The following is a 16,568-nucleotide window of genomic DNA, read 5'->3' on the forward strand; positions in this document are numbered from 1 at the left end:
TCTTTAACTGTATTTGAGGAACTTTTCTCTTTCTCTTTGCAGTTTCTCGGATTTTGCTACATGTATTTTGAAACTGTTATTAATGGTATACAGATGTAGGGTTGTTATGTCCTGATGTATTTACCCCTTTACCATCATGAAATGTCCCTCTTGATCTGTTTTCCAGCAGTAAGGTGGGGTGCTTTTTTTCTCATTCGTTTTTCTTCTCCCAGGTATCCGCGTTAGTGACTGTCTGAAGTCGCATGCTGTCTGAAGAACACTGTGTTGTATACCGTATTCCGTTTTCCAGTTTAAGGTGGACGAGTATGTCTGGTCTCAGGTGTTCCACAATGCTGCAGATCACAAGTCCTTCTGGCACTGGCCGCTTCCAGCCCACCGATCTGACTTTAAATCTTGGCGGGGTATTCGCCCATTCCTTTGTGTGGTTGCTTAATCATCTTTTTCTTCCGTGACCCTCTTCTTGAATACAGACATTTCAACAACTAAATTTATTCCTGGTCAACACGTGAGGGTTAACGCTTAGTGCAAGTCCATGAAAAAATAAGGGCGGTCAGTGTTCAATGGCAGAAGCGGACCCCCACCCCCAGGATGGTTATGTAAATTTCATATACAGGTATCGATAGGTAGAGATAGACAGATGCATGTGTACACATGTAGATTTGTAGAAGCCGGTTGAATAGTCCACATAAACGTTGAAGCGCTGAAGCTCAGACCCCCCAGGGCAGTTTGACCCAGACGGGAAGACAGATAAAAAGTGGGTAAGATTAGAACAAGCTGGAACCCACAAGCATGAACTGGATCCCACCGGATGGACTGAAATCTGTGTCAGCTTTGGTTGCCTCAGAACCTGGTGGTGCAGGTGTCCTGCAGAAACCAGGGCCCTTCATTTAGGGCTAAACGCACACATGTGATCCGGGAAAGGAGGAGGCTGAAGGAGGGTGCAGGGGAAGGGGGGGTGGGGGGCAGTGGCAGACCCAGCTCTGCCTCCTGAGGAGGTAAGTCAGCAGATGAGTTAAAATGAGCAACAAGATGGCTGCTACTTGACCTCTTCCTCCAAATCTCCCCCAAGAATGTCTCCTGGGGACCATCCAATCAGAAACACATAGAAAAGGGAATTCTGGGGAATGTAGTTCAACCTGGCCAAGTTGACACAGATAATGAAGATAATGGGGGCGCTGGATGGCTCAATAAGTTGAATGGCTGACTCTTCATTTTGGTTCAGGTCATGATCCTGGGGTCATCTGATGGAGCCCCTCATGGGGCTCCGAGCTGGGTGTCGAGCCTGCTTGGGATTCTCTCCTACTCTCCCTCTGCCCCTCTCCCCTACTCGCACTCGTTCTCTAAAATAAATATAAGAAGGCAATGTTTTAGTATTTACATATATAATAACCAAGAGCACACTGTTTTAATCAGTATGGATTTATAAGTAATTACATATGTCTTGAATATATATATATATATATATATATATATATATATATATATAGTATCAGTCTTCCAACTTTGCTATCTTCTTCCAACTTTGCTATCTTCTTTCGGGCGCCAAGTTCTTCTGCATTTCCAAATGTGTTTTTAAAGCAGTGAGTTAATTTCCATACAATACATAGAGATTGATTGGATTTTATTGAACCTATTGATCAATTTGGAAATAGTTGTCATCTTGATAAAATTGAGTCTTTCCGGGGCACCTGGGTGGCTCCCATGGCTGAGCATCCAGCTTGATTTCAGCCTGATCTCACGGTTCATGGGTTCGAGCTCCACGTTGGGATTCTCTCTCTCCCTCTCTCTTTGGCCCCTACCCTGCTTGGACACATGCTCTCTCTCAAAATGAATAAACAAACATTTTTTTTTAAATTGAGTGTTTCGAAACATAGTATTTCCCTATGTTATGTCTAATGCTCAAATTGTGCTTGGGTTTTTATTTAAAGGAGCATATTGTTAAATTAATTGTTCTATTGGTTTCTTTTTCTTCCTTCAACTTTTTATTTTGATCTAATTTCTAATTTATGGAGAAGTTGCAAGATAGTACAAAGAATTTTCATAAATCCTTCACCTATATTCGCTGTTAATTTATGATATGTTTTTAAATAGCTAGATATATAGAAATAAGTTTACACATCTATTTTTTTCTAGTGTTTCAGACAAGATGTCCCTTTACCACTAAATACTTGAGTGTGTATTTCCTAAAACCAGGGACGTTCTCTTTCCTAACCACAGAACAGTTATGAAATCTGGATTAAAACTCTTATTTGATCAGAGACCTTGTTACTGTTTTGCCAATTGTGCGAATCCTTTATTTCAAGAAAAATAGATGGCATTCATTTGTCCTGTCTCCTTAGTCCTTTCGTCTGGAAGAGCGCCCCCATCTTTGTGTTTCATTGACCTTCAAAGCCTAACTTGGGCAGGTATTTTGTAGAACGCCCCCTCACCCTGAGTTTGATGCTTCCCCGAAAGTTAAATTCAGATTGTGCGCTTTTAGCCGAGCACCACGCAGATGAGGTCGAGTCCACCGAAGTAGGTCTCTGGGCGGCACAGGATGCTGCCTGTGTCCATCGTCCCGGCTGTCGGGTTACCGTTCTCCTTCTGTACTACTCATCGTGACGCATGCAGCTCGCTTCGTTTGCATCCGATCCGGTTGCCTAGAAAACAGTGAGGTGCAGGAAGACGGACGAGAACGGAATGGAGCAAGCCCGTGGTCGGGGGCCCGGGACCCGCGGGAAAGCCCCGCCGCCAGGGGGCGCCCGCGGCCCGGAGACCGCCAGCCCGGACGGGGGGCGCGCGTGGCGTCCTCCCGCGGGAGCGCCGCAAACCGCGCAGGGCCCGGGGTCCCTCCGCGCTGGGTCTGCGGGGGCACCCGGGCCTTGTGCCCCCGCCACCGGGCGCGCCACCCGTAGGAGGAAACCCAGGCGGCGTCGCCGCAGAGAAAAGCTTGCTCGGTGGGTTTTGCGGGGTTTTGCCTGTGAAGACCATTTTTTAAAAAACCGCCGCACGACGGGAGCCCGGAGGCAGCGAGAGGGACGGAGCGGGGCCCTGGTCACCAGGGCCGCCCCGCAGTGCCCGCGGGGGCGCAGAAAAACACGCCGTAGTCGGCAGGACTCGAACCTGCGCGGGGACACCCCAACGGATTTCTAGCCCGTCGCCTTAACCGCTCGGCCACGACTACCCGCGGGCGGGAGCGCACGGCCCCGCTTCCGTGGGCCGCGGCGGCGACGCGCACGATCCCTCGGGAGCTCCGCGGATCCCCCGGGCCGACCCCCGGGACCCCGGAGCGGCGGTGCCACCAGCGGTGCCGGGTGAGTCCGGGCTTCCAGGACTTCCGGGCTTCCACGCGGGCTCCAGGTGGGTTCCCGGTGAGTTCTAGGCGGGCACCAGGCGGGCACCAGGCGGGGGACTGCTTCCTTGGCTGTGTGCCCCGGGCGGAGGGCGCTCAGAGTTCTGCATCCCCTCGCCGGCAGGTTGCTAAGCCTCTTGTTTCCCCCTCGGCTTTGACGTTGGGCCGAGGCCCGGGCTGTTTCTCTCCAGGTTTAACCAACGCCCCGCAGCGTCTGTATTTCCTCTTAGGTTTACATGTTAGTTTCTCCGGCCGCGTTTTCCCAACTCTTGAAGCGGATTTTGTCTGTCCTGCTTAGAAGGTCTTAATCTAATTTTTAAACAGGGAGGACAAGGAGGGGAGGGAGGAGGGCCTGGGTGGGGAGGAGGAGGGGGTTCGAGCCGAAGACAGAAGGGGCTTCGGCGCCACTAAACCGCCCGGAGGACTGAAGTATGCGTGGAGGCGGCTAAAGCCATATGTGGCCACAGACTGTGGCTATTACCATGGTGACCGAAGAAGACAAGGGGACTCTCGGAGACACCCAGACCTTCCGCAACACCTCCATTGAGGACATGCCCCTCAGTGTTCCCGACCTTATGTGAGAGGGGCTGTCCTGGTCCCCGCAGCAGCCAGGGGTCTGTGCATGGCGGGAAGGGGGGTTGAGGAGGAGCAGGGGAGGGGAGGGGAGGGAGACAGGGATGAGTATCTTGCTATTCTTTGCCTTTTTTTCTTTCAATAAATGTCCCTTTTTTGAGGCAAAAATAAAGACAAGAGGAGGAGTGGGGAGAGAGGTGATGGGAAGAAGGAAGGGGGTGGGAGGGAGATGAAGGAGGTTCCTCTCCTAACATAAAATCAATTCTAGGAAACCCCCCGGTTTAATGGAGGGGAGTCTGCTCTGAGGGGAGTATTAAGGCGGGTTTGGGGTAAAGGAGCCGACTCCGGGTTTAACTGAGCAGTCTATTGGCTGAACTGCCTTGCCCATCAGACTGAGTATCAATCACGTAGTCATTGTTTACACATCGGGTCAACTTATAACGTGACTAAGTGCAAATTTAAAGCAAAACGGAAGTTGTGATATAGATGTTGCCGTAATGTGTCACATTATGACGCTTTTATTTGGTCCACACGTTTTTAACAAACCTGTGACGTTGTAAGTAAATTCCTGTGCAACTGTAGTTCAAGGGAAGTCAAATACCTGAGAAAAAACAGAAACGTTTCATGCTTTCAAAACAGACAAAACAAATGTGTGGTGGTAGGAATCAGAAAGGTGATGGTCGAAGGTCCCTGTGGCTGCGAAAGTCCACGAGGAGAACCTGCCCGGGATGCCGAGAATGGGGTTTCTCATTCTGGGGTCCCGGGGACACAGGTGCGTTCCGTTTGTGAAACTTTCTTGAGCTGTGTCGTTACAGTTCACGTCTTTTTCCTCATCACTACTACATTGTGTTGTATGTCCCTAAAGATTTCCTTCAAAAACAAAACCTCTGAAACTATTGTAAGCGAAAGGGGATTAATGAAGAATACAGACCCCTAGGAAAGTTTGGGGGGGGGGGGTGGTGGAGGGAGGTGCCAGCTCTAATCCAACCCCGCGGAGATGGGCTCCCAGAGAGCCTGCGTTGTCTCTGCAGTCGAGAAAGCAGAAAATCCAGACGCTGCCCCTGGAATGGTTGATTTCAGACGTCTGTTGCCTGAACCTCGGGGCAGAAATCTGGAGGCTTCTGCAACACCCGTGTACTTTCCAGGGCAGTGGGTCTCAAAATTTGGCACAAGAGCCTTTTGTCATGGCAGAAAGCAAGTCAGCCAGTGACTTGTGCCCTGGTCTCAGAGAGGAGAGGTCGGTGCCATTGCAAGAAAACTTTGATGCTACTCGGGTCCCCTAGAAGCAGTTTGGGAGGTGGTTCAGAGTATTGGGCTCTGGATAGCAGGAGATGTAAAAAAAAAAGCCAAAAAACTCGGGGGTTAACTTGGCCCTGTGATCAGTGGGTATCAGATAGACAGAAACAGAATCTGAGAAAACACAACAGTCAGAAAGTAGTTTACATTTCTTTTTTAAAAAAATGTGTACTTAATTTTGAGAGCGACAAAGAGAGTGCGAGGGGCAGAGGGGCAGAGAGAGGGGGAGACACATGATCCGAAGCAGGCTCCAGGCTCTGAGCTGGCAGCACAGGGCCCGATATGGGGCTCGAACCCACGAGCCATGAGATCATGACCTGAGCCGAAGTCAAGAGACGGGCCCTGAGCCGACGGAGCCCCCCACACGCCCCAGGATTTGTACTTTTAACCTTCTAGCCTCTGTCGTAAGGGAAGGGCCAGAAAGTGGAACTAGGTGCTTATGCCAACCTGCTGTACCCTGTATAGACGTTAAAGCTGAAATGTTCTGCCTTCCCAGAGAATTAAAAATAATGCACCTGTATCACACTGAGGGGAAGCCTACTGACACCTCGAAAGACGCCCTCACTGTTAGTGGCCAGTTTTTCAGCCATTGCCCCAGGAGATTACCCAGATTCCCACCATCTGATTTACTGCCTATAGCCTTTTTTCTTACTGATTTTAAGGAGTTCTTTACATATTCTAGACATAAATTTTTTGCCAAATGTGTGTGTGACAAATATCTCCTCCCGCTCTGTGCCTTTTCACGCTAGTAGTGTTGTCTTTGGATGTGCTGAAGTTCTTAAGTTGAAAGAAGTCCAATTTATCTTTTTTTAATGGGTATTGCTTTTTGTGCTTATTAAACAGAAATCTTCGTTAATTCAAAGTTCGTGAAGACCGTCTCCTGTTTTCCTCTATAACATTTATTGTTTTAGCTCACATAGTTAGGTCTTGAATACATCTTGAATTAGTTTAGGGGATAGTTTACAGAGGAGGTCAATGTCCACATCATTCTCCTTTGTATGTTGAATTCACTCAGAACTGCTTTTTGAAAAATCTATCACTTGCCCCATTGAATTGCAGTGGCACTTTGTTACATGTGTGTGGTTTTGTGTAGGCGTATCTGTTTTGTTGTATTGATCTTTGTATCTATCCTTATGCCAGTAACACACTTTCTTAATCAGTATAGCTTTAGAATAAGTCTTGTTATGTGGTAGTAAAAGTCCTCCAGATTTGTTCTTGTGCAAGACTTCCTTGACTATGCTAAGTCCTTTCCACTGGCAGTTACACTTTATTTGATTTTTAAAAAATTTTTAATGTTTATTTTTGAGAGAGAGAGAGGGAGGGGCAGAGAGCGAGCGAGACACAAAATCCAAAATCCAAAGCAGGCTCCAGGCTCTGAGCCGTCAGCACAGAGCCCGATGCGGGACTTGAACTCACAAACCGTGAGATCATGACCTGAGCTGAAGTTGGACGCTTAACCGACTGATCCACCCAGGAGCCCCTGAAATTGCATTTTAGAGATGGTCAATTCTACCAAAAGTCCTGTTTGAGTATTTTATTTCAAATACGTTGAGTCTGTGTCTTTCAGTCTATGAATATGGTATATCCTTTCATTTAGACAATTTTTAAAATTCTCTGCACAGTGATTTGGAGCTATTAATGTAGCACTGTTGTACTTTTTAATGACATTTATTACTGTATTTGTTATTAGGTTATTCATAGTTTTCTTGCTATTGTAAGTGACATTTTAAAAAGTTGTCTTTTTTTTTTTTTTTGGCCAGTGTGTATGAAGATGACATATATTTATTTGGATGTTGGGTTTTGTATGCAGCAAATTTGCTATTTTTACTTATTAATTCTAATAATTTATAGATTTGGGGAGTTTTCCAAGGACCTAATTGCGTCATCTGCAAATGATGACAGTCATATTTCTTCATTTCCAATCTCAATGTCTTTAATTCTTTGTTATACCTTAACTTATTTTATGAGCTAAGATCCCAATACAACTTTGAAAGCAGTGGTGGGAGTGACCATACTTGTCTTGGTCCCAGTATCTGGGAGAAAGTGTTAAATACTTACCATGATCAGGATGTTAGATGTCAGATTTTGTATATATGCATCATGGGATTAAGAAATCTCCTTTCCATTCCTAGACTGGTGAAAGTTTTTAATGAGGGGTGTTGACTTTTGTCAAATGCTATGATCATTTGATTTTTTTCTCTTACTCTTTGTGATACATACATTTCAAGTGATTGATGTTTATATTAAACAAATTTCATATTACTAAGACAAACATTACCTCTTTACTTTCAACTCATTGGATCACTGATATTACTGGATCTGATTGCTATTATTTGGTTTAGGAGTTTTACATCTAGAATGTTCAACACATAGATTGACCTGGAATTTCCCCTCCAGTAATACCCTTGTCAGGTGTTAGTATGAAGATTATTCGGGCCTCATCAAGAGAGTTACGAATGTTTTTACTTTTTCTGTTTGCTGAGAGAGTTTATGTATGGTATTATTCCTTCCTTAATGGTTTAAGGTTTCAACAGTGAAGCCATTTTTGCATACTGTTTGCTTTGTCAAAAGGTGTTAAAAGCTGAATTGTGTTCCCTCCCAGATGCATTTTTTTAAACTTTTAAAATTTATTTCTGAGAGACAGAGAGGGAGAGATATAGCATGAATGGGGGAGGGACACACATGCAGAGAGAGAGACACGGAACTTGAAGCAGGCTCCAGGTTCTGAGCTGTCCGCACGGAGCCCGACATGGGGCTTGAACCCATGAACTGTGAGATCATGACCTGAGCCGAAGTCGGTCAGATGCTCAACCAACTGAGCCACCCAGGCGCCCTTTCCCTCACAGATTCAGATGCTGAAGACCTAACCGCCACCCCCACCCCAGTGCCCCACTTCAGAATGTGGCTGCGCTTGGAGATAGAGACTTTAAAAAGGATATTAAGTTAAAATGAGGCTGTTAGGATGGGCGCTAATTCAATCTGACCGGTACCCTTATAGGAAGAAATTTGCACACCAAGAGACCCCAGAGATGAGCACTCACGGGAGAAAGGCCATATAAGGACACAGCTGTCTTCACATAAGAGAAAATGGTTCTCTGCAAGCCAGAGAGACAGGTCTCTGGATAAACCAAGACTGCACCTTGATCTTGGACTTCTAGCCTCAAGAAATGTGAGAAAATAAATTTCTGTTGTTTAAGCCCCTGATTCTATGGTATTTTGTAATGGCGGCCATAGCAGACTAACACTGAGGGTAATTATGACTTTAATTTCTCTCGTAGACTTCAGACTGTTTGAACTTTTAATTTCTTTTTGTGTCTGCTTTGGTAAGTCACATTTATAAAGGAACCTGTGATTTATCCTCTATTGTCAGATTCCTTCCCCATGAACTATTCATTTTATCTTTTCACTCTGATCTTGATATCAGTAAGATCTTTAATGTCGTCCCCCTTTTATACTTTTTCCTCCTTAAAAATAGTCTGGATTTGGGGCGCCTGGGTGGCTCAGTCGGTTGGGCGTCCGACTTTGGCTCAGGTCACGATCTCACGATTCGTGGGTTTGAGCCCCGCGTCGGGCTCTGTGCTGACAGCTCAGAGCCTGGAGCCCACTTTGGATTCTGTGTCTCCCTCTCTCTTTCTGCCCCTCCCCTGCCCACACCTTGTCTCTCTCCCTCTCAAAAATAAATAAACATTAAAAAAATTTTAAAAAAATAGTCTTGATCTGAGGTAACAATTTTACTATGTGAAAAGCAAATTTTTGTTCTATTAATTTCCTCTATTCTTTTTCAGCAGGTATCACACTTACTATTGTTTTTTCCTTGAGACTTTTAAAGATTTAATTTACTGGATTGTTAAAACTCGATTCTTGAGATGAAAGCTTCGATCATTACCTTTCCATTTTTCTTCTCTGTTAATGTGTAGATTTGGAGCTAACAATTAGACTTCAAGTGCTGTTGTAGCTTCTTGTCATAAGACGTTATAGATCCGGTTTTCATTATCATGCAGTTAAAAATCGTTTACAGTTTTTTAAACTTATTTGACCCACAGGGTTATTTTGTAAATTCAGTTCCGTTACTTGATTTTGTAACATTTGAGGATTTTCCACTTGTTGATGTTCTTGACATTGGTTTTTATTTAATTTTCCAGCGCTGGACCTGTTCTGCTTGATCTCTGTCTCCTGAAACTTGTTGAGACTTGCGTGATGCTTCGCCTGTAGTCATTTTGCTCAGTGTCTCCTGTGTCCCCCAAAAGCTCAGGTGTTCTGCAGTTGGGTATCGTATTGATCCAGTTGCCTAAAATTTCCTCACTAAATTTTACTTAATTTTCCATACGAAATTTTTCTCTAAGTCCCATTTGTTATTTCTACAGAGGTGTTGAAATATCAACTATGATTATGGATTTTTGTGTATCTTCATTTAGCTCTGTCCATCTTTTGCATTCTGTGCTTTGAAGCTGTTATTATGCCCGTACAAATATAGTGTAATATTTTCTTACTAAATTGACCCCGGAGGTTATGAAATAGCCTCATTATTTTTAGTAATGCTTCTTTCTTAAAGGCTACAAATTCAAATTATTATCATTAAAGTGGTTTGGGTCAGTTTTCGTTGTTGTTATTTATTCTGTGTCTTCCATTTTTTTACTTCAATTCTTTTTTAAAAATCCATATGTTTAAACTGTGTGCCTTATAAAAAGCATATCGTTTTGGGTAAATTTTTTTCCCGTTATGATGATCTGTCTTATAATTGAAATATTTAGTCTATGAGCATTAAAGATAAGTAGTTACTTAGTTTTGTTTCCAGTTCTCTCAACTTTGCCAGTTTGTTCTCTGTCCTCCCATTCCTGCTCCCTTGCCTCTTTTTAAATCGATAAGTATTTATATTATTCATCTTCTTCTGGTTGAATACAGGATTTTAGTATAGATATCTTGCTCATCTTTTATTAGATTTACTGCTAGGCAGTTGACATTTTTGATGCTTATTGAAATTGGAACTTTTTTTTTGAGAGAGAGCATGAGCAGGGCAGGGACAGAGAGAGAATCCCGACCAGGCTTCATGCTCAGTGTGGAGCCCTACATGGGGCTTGATCTCACGACCATGACATCATGACCTGGGCCGAAGTCGAGAGTTGGGTGCTTAACCGACTGAGTCACCCAGCACCTCGCCCTTTATCATGTCTTGTCATGCATATCTGCTAATGAGGCATTCTCCCTGCTTTCCTTCCTTAGTGAGTGAAGACCATCCTTATTTTGCCTTAATTTTTTTCATTTTCTCAATTTAGGTATAACTTACATACTGTAAAGACCACAAATCTTAAAATTATATAGTTGATCAGCTTTCGCATGTACATATACCTGTATGACAATCACCACGATCAAGATACAGAATATTTTCAGCAGTGTAGAAGGCTCTCATTAGTCTCATCCCTGTCCGTGTGTACCCTCCCTCCAAGGACAAGCACTCTATCGTCATATATTAATTTTGCTGTTTTCGTACTTCTTATAAGTGGAGATGGACACTCTTCTAGGTGTTTTTTTTTTTTAATGTTTTATTTATTTTTGAGACAGAGAGAGACAGAGCATGAATGGGGGAGGGGCAGAGAGAGAGGGAGACACAGAATCGGAAGCAGGCTCCAGGCTCTGAGCCGTCAGCCCAGAGCCCGACGTGGGGCTCGAACTCACAGACGGCGAGATCGTGACCTGAGCTGAAGTCGGCCGCTTAACCGACTGAGCCACCCAGGCGCCCCTTCTAGGTGTTTTTTTGAGTGACATCGTATCTGTGAGGCTTGGCCACGTTGCTGTGTTTATCAGTAGTTATTCCTTATAATGGCTGTATACTATTCCACATTTCCATTCTGCCACTGACAGTACATTTAGGTGGTTCAGACTTTGACTATCACAAATGACGTTGCTACAAACATGCGCGTACACGCTCTTTGTGTTGGTTACATGGTCAAGTAGGATAATATCTGGGTCACAAGAATATTATGTGTAACTTTTGTAGGCACGGTGAAACATTTTTTCCAAGTGGTTACACGAATTTATACTCCTACTAGCAACGTGAAAATGCTCTTACCACTAGTTTTTATGCTTAGAATTTTAAATTTTAGACATTCTCATGGATGTATAGTGCTATCTAATTTTGGTTTTGATTTGCATTCCTCTGGTGAGTCATGATGTTGAGTGCCTTTTTATATGCTTATTGACCATTTTGAATATTTAAAAAAAATTTTTTTAACATTTATTTATTTTTGAGAGGAGAAAGAGCATGAGCAGGGGAGGAGAGAGAAAGAGGGAGACACAGAATCTGAAACAGGCTCCAGGCTCTGAGCTGTCAGCACAGAGCCCGACGCGGGGCTCGAACTCACAGACCGTGAGATCATGACCTGAGCCGAAGTCGGATGCTTAACCGACTGAACCACCCAGGCGCCCCCATTTTGAATATTTTTAACAAAATGTCTGCCAAGCCTGTTGCCCATTTTCTTTTTCTTTTTGTAATGTTTACTCATTTTTGAGAGACAGAGAGAGACAGGGCACAAGCAAGGGAGAGGCAGAGAGAGAGGGAGGCATGGAATCCAAAGCAGGCTCCAGGCTCTGAGCTGTCAGCACAGAGGCCCAACACAGGGCTCAAACTCACAAACTGCAGGATCCTGACCTTGAGCTGCAGTTGGACGCTTAACCAACTGAGCCACCCAGGCGCCCCTGTTGCCCACTTTCAAGTTGAGTTGTCTACTCTTATTTATTCGTAGACGTTCATTTGATGGATGGATGGATAATATACATACAGATCCCAGATACCTCCTCCCATTTCAAGGCTTTGTTTTTGCTTTTTTCGTGGGTGTCTTTTGCAACCAATACATCCTTATTTGAAGTGTCCAACTCTTCAACTTCTTATTTTATGACTCAGTTGGTCCCATTTGAGAAATCTTTCTCTAGCCCAAGTCCATGAAGATATTCTGCTCTGTTTTCTTCTAGAAACTGGGTTGTTTTTTCTTTCACATGAAGGTTTATCACGAAATAGTTTTGTTTGTAATGCATTTATAATGCGAAGTAGGAAGTCAAGGTTCATTTAATTCTATCAAGATGTTGTATCATTATGAAAAAGACCACCCTCGCTTGACTAAATTTACCTAGGACCTATTTTGTGAGTTGGCAGCATAATTGTTCTAGCTTAGTTTATCTTCTTCAATATTGACTTGACTTTGCAAGTTCCTTTGCACTACAGCCCGTTTCTACAAAAATACTTTCTGAGATTTGGATTTGGATTTCATTGAATCTGCTGAGTAATTTAAGATGATTTGACATCCTAACACTCTTGAGTCATCCCATATGCAAAAGAGATCACTTGCTTAGGTCTTCTTTAATGTAGCCCAGTAATGTCTTGTAGTTTCTGATGGAGTCTTCTTGCACAGTTTTGTCAGACTTATTCCTAGGTAATGTTTGTAATGCTATTGAAATGGAATTTAGAAAATTCTATATTTCACTTGTTTATTGCTAGAATATATTCACACGTTTGACATTTTGCACATTGACCACAAAGGCAATAACCTTCTGAATAGTAACGAAAGTAACTAAATTCATTTAACTAATGCCAGTAATTTTTAGATTCTTCTCAGTTTTGTACATTCATAATAATGGAAGGTTTCATTTCCCAGTATTAATATCAATTATTCTTGTTTTTTAAAAAAATTTTTTTAATGTTTATTTATTTTTGAGAAAGAGACAGAATGCAAGTGGGTTGGAGCAGAGAGAGAGGGAGGCAGACTCCAGGATCCAAGCTGTCAGCACAGAGCCTAACGTGGGGCTTGAACTCACAAGCTATGAGATCATGACCTGAGCGAAGTCGGGCACTCAACCAACTGAGCCACCCAGGGACTTCTATTCTGTTCTTGTTTTATTGCACTAGATTTTACTTCCAGAACCATGTTGAGTAAAAGAAATAATATAGACATCTTGGTCATGTTCCCAGACTGGGTTCAGTGTAGGTATTATTTTATTGTTTTAGGTAGACTAAAGAAATTCCCCTCTATTCGGCATTTTTTGGGTTTTTATCATGAATTGATGTTGAATTTTATCAAATGTTTTTTCTGTGTTTAATAAGATGATCATTGGTTCTTACATTTATTTTATTGATGCGGTAAATTACATTTTAAAAATGTTAAGCCAATCTTGAATTTCTAGAATAAAGTCCATTTGATCATGATGTTTCAGCTCTTTCAAAAAATATGCTTGATTTGATTTGCTTTTATCTTAGTTAACAGTTTTGAGCTTCGCTTCTGTTTATAAGAGATACTGGCCTGTAATATGCTGTTCTCATAATGTCTTTTCAGGTTCTGGATCACAGTTATGTTGGTCTCATATAATGAGTTGAAAGATGTTTTTTTTTTCTGTAAGATTTCAGTAGGATTGATTTCATCTCTCTTTGCATAGAAAAATTACAAATGAATCTATCTACTCCTGGAAGTTTATATGAGTGACTTTTTAAATTGTGGATTCAATCTCTTTATTTAAAAAAATTTTTTTTGTTCATGTTTATTTACTTTTGACACAGAGAGAGAGACAGAGCACAAACAGGAGAGAGAGAGGGAGGCACAGTATCTGAAGCAGACTCAAGGCTCTGAGCTGTCAGTACAGAGCCCCACTCGGGGCTCAAACTCACAGACCATGAGATCGTGACCTGAGCCAAAGTCAGATGCTCAACCGACTGAGCCACTCAGGCACCCCGGACACAGTGAGTAAATTATGGATTCAATCTCTTTAATAGGAATAGGACAATTCAGTTTCCTATTGCTTTTTGTGTCAGTTGTGGTAAATTGTGTTTTCCCAGGAATGTATCCATTTCATTGAACACGTCTCATGTATTGACATAAAGATGTTTATAATGCCTCTTTCTTGTTTTCAAAATATATTTAGGATATATATGAATATCATCTATTTCATTCCTACTGCTGGTATTTTGTGTGTTTATCTTATCGTCTTTTTGATTAGTCTTGTTCAGGGTGTATCGATTTTATCCTTCTTTTCAGAGCCAGCTTTTTTACTTTGTTGATTTTCTCTGATGGATGTCTGTTTTCCACTGATTGATTTTTGCACTTATTTTTTTAGAGCCTTCTACTTTGTGCATTTAAATTCCCAACGTTTTATGGCTTGCTGAGCCATAAAATTAAAAAGTTAAATCACTTATTTTCAACCTTTGTCTTGTTCTAATACCTGCAGTCAAAAATAAAAATTTGGGGCGGGGGGAGGGCCTGGGTGGCTCTGTCATTTAAGTGTTGGACTTCGGCTCGGGTCATGGTCTTGCAGTTTGTGATTTCGAGCCCCGCATTGGGCTCTGCACTGACAGCTCGGAGCCTGGAGCCTGCTTCAGATTCTGTGTCTCCTCCTCTCTCTGCTCCTCCCCTGCTCGTGCTCTGTGTGTGTGTGTGTGTGTGTGTGTGTGTGTGTGTGTGTGTGTCTCAAAAATAATAGACATTTAAAAATATGTAAAAATAAAAAAAAATAAAAATTTCCCTCTAAAAATGCTCTAGCTACATCAGACAAATAAGAATATAATGCATTTCATTATTTTTCAGCTCAAAACAATTTTAAATTTCCATTTTGTTATCTTCTTTGACCCATGGACTACATAGATGTGTATTGCTTTCTTTTCAAACATTCAGAGTTTTCTGGTAGTCCTTCTGAAGTACATAAGATTGAACCTTTGTTATGGTTGGTCTGTGTTAGTGTTTCTTTAAGCTAAAGACATAGCCGTCACTCCTTTTGTGTGGTTCTTATGACTAGGGTTTGTCACTTACTGCTAAGGGGAAATGCTTCTGAAGTCTCAAATAACAGTACTCTTAACCAAGTTCCCTCCAACTGGGAGAGGCGTGAACTTTAACCTCTGTGTCCCCCAGAAGTATACGCCTGCTGAATCTCTAGAGAACATTATTGGCCTTCCAGCTGCTCTTTCCGACAGAGTTTTGGAACATCTTCCTGTGTGTGTGCAGTTGAGGGATTTGTCAATGACGTAAGAAGAATACATAGAAATTCGAGCTCCTTCTCCGTGGTTCCCTCACCACCAGAACTTTGTCCCTCGGGTTCTAGGTCTCCCCGGCCCAGCGCATCTACATCTTTGCACTTGACATCTATTCCAAAATGCTGGGAAATAGCACGTGTCCTCAAGGGGATGCCCTTGTGCACGTCGGGTCCTGTTTCCCTTCTCCCACGGGTTCGGAGCCCTTCAAGCCCCGCCCGCGCTGATTGCTCTCAGTGCCTTCGTAATTAATTCTTATCATGATGAATCATATTTCCTCCATAAAAAAGGAATAGTTTGTCTCTGAAGAAGAGAGACAAATGAGATTCAATGTTAGGTGAAAAGCAGGGGGCAGCCTCCTGCGCACTAGAGTCGCTTCAGAAATAAGCTAGTGGCCGACAGAGCTGCACGGTAATACTGTCTTTTAAACTTGACTATCAAAACTTCATGACAGAATGTTAACAATTAACTTTAAAGTAATATTTCAGATTTAGGCTTTTATCTTGGAAGGGTGGCCCTTCTTTTAAAAAACGATGCTGGGCGGGGGGGGGGGGGGGGGGGGCGGGGAGGCGCACCTGGGTGGCTCAGTCCGATAAGCCTCCGCCTCTTGCTCTGGGCTCAGGTCGTGATCTCTTGGTGGTGGGATCAAGCTCCACACGGGGCTCTGCACCAACCGCAGGCGGGAGCCTGCTTGGGATTCTCTCTCTCCCCCTCTCTCTCTGCCCCTTCCCCATTCTCTTGCTCTCAAAATAAGTAACCTTAAAAAAAAAAAAAGAATATGTTATAAGAAACAAATCTTTTTAAAAAAACAACAACAACGCTGCTGGGCTTTAACCACGGCTCACAGAAATACTGATTTTAACATTTACCCATCTGGCAATGGTCCAAGTATTGAGTCTGCTTCTATTACCAACCTTACTCATCCTTACAAAGGAGCGTGGGATGATTCCGATTTGGTCACACCTTCCCATGTTCCATGTTTTTGTCACTGTGGATCTTAGTACCCTCTTGTTTTCACATCCTGCGGTGTAGTCAGTCAGTAAACAATGTTGTTTTGGGCATGCAGTGTTTAGTTAGCTTTTCCTTGTGTGTCATGAATTTCTTTGCTCACTATAGCATTTTGAACCCATTCCTTCACCAATCCTAAATTCTTATTGAGTAATTTACTCATTGCCCCTTTCATATCAATGGTTCAAACTGTGTATTTGTGCTTTTCTTTCTCAATATAATTTATTGTCAAATTAGCTAACATAGTGTGTACAGTGTGCTCTTGCTTTTGGAAGAAGACAATAAATTTCAATGAGTATATTCTTCATTTATGGTTTTATTCTGTTTTCTTCTTTCACCCTTTTATTTTGAAATAAT

General features: G+C 42.8%; 1 long non-coding RNA gene and 1 other non-coding gene across 2 annotated transcripts in view; one reads left to right on the top strand and one right to left on the bottom strand.

Moving 5' to 3' along the window:
• LOC122219475 overlaps positions 1 to 9,795 on the top strand; it is a 12,443-nt gene extending 2,648 nt beyond the window's left edge. The window contains exon 3 of the long non-coding RNA XR_006202396.1: positions 9,343 to 9,795. This is a non-coding gene — a long non-coding RNA (uncharacterized LOC122219475). The remainder of the gene's footprint in view (positions 1 to 9,342) is intronic.
• On the bottom strand, positions 3,082 to 3,163 carry TRNAS-AGA. The gene has a single exon. It is a non-coding gene; the product is annotated as a tRNA-Ser (tRNA).
• Positions 9,796 to 16,568: the final 6,773 nt, after the last annotated feature.

The sequence above is a fragment of the Panthera leo genome, chromosome B2, assembly GCF_018350215.1.
Source record: "Panthera leo isolate Ple1 chromosome B2, P.leo_Ple1_pat1.1, whole genome shotgun sequence".
In the NCBI taxonomy this organism is placed as follows: Eukaryota; Metazoa; Chordata; class Mammalia; order Carnivora; family Felidae; genus Panthera; species Panthera leo.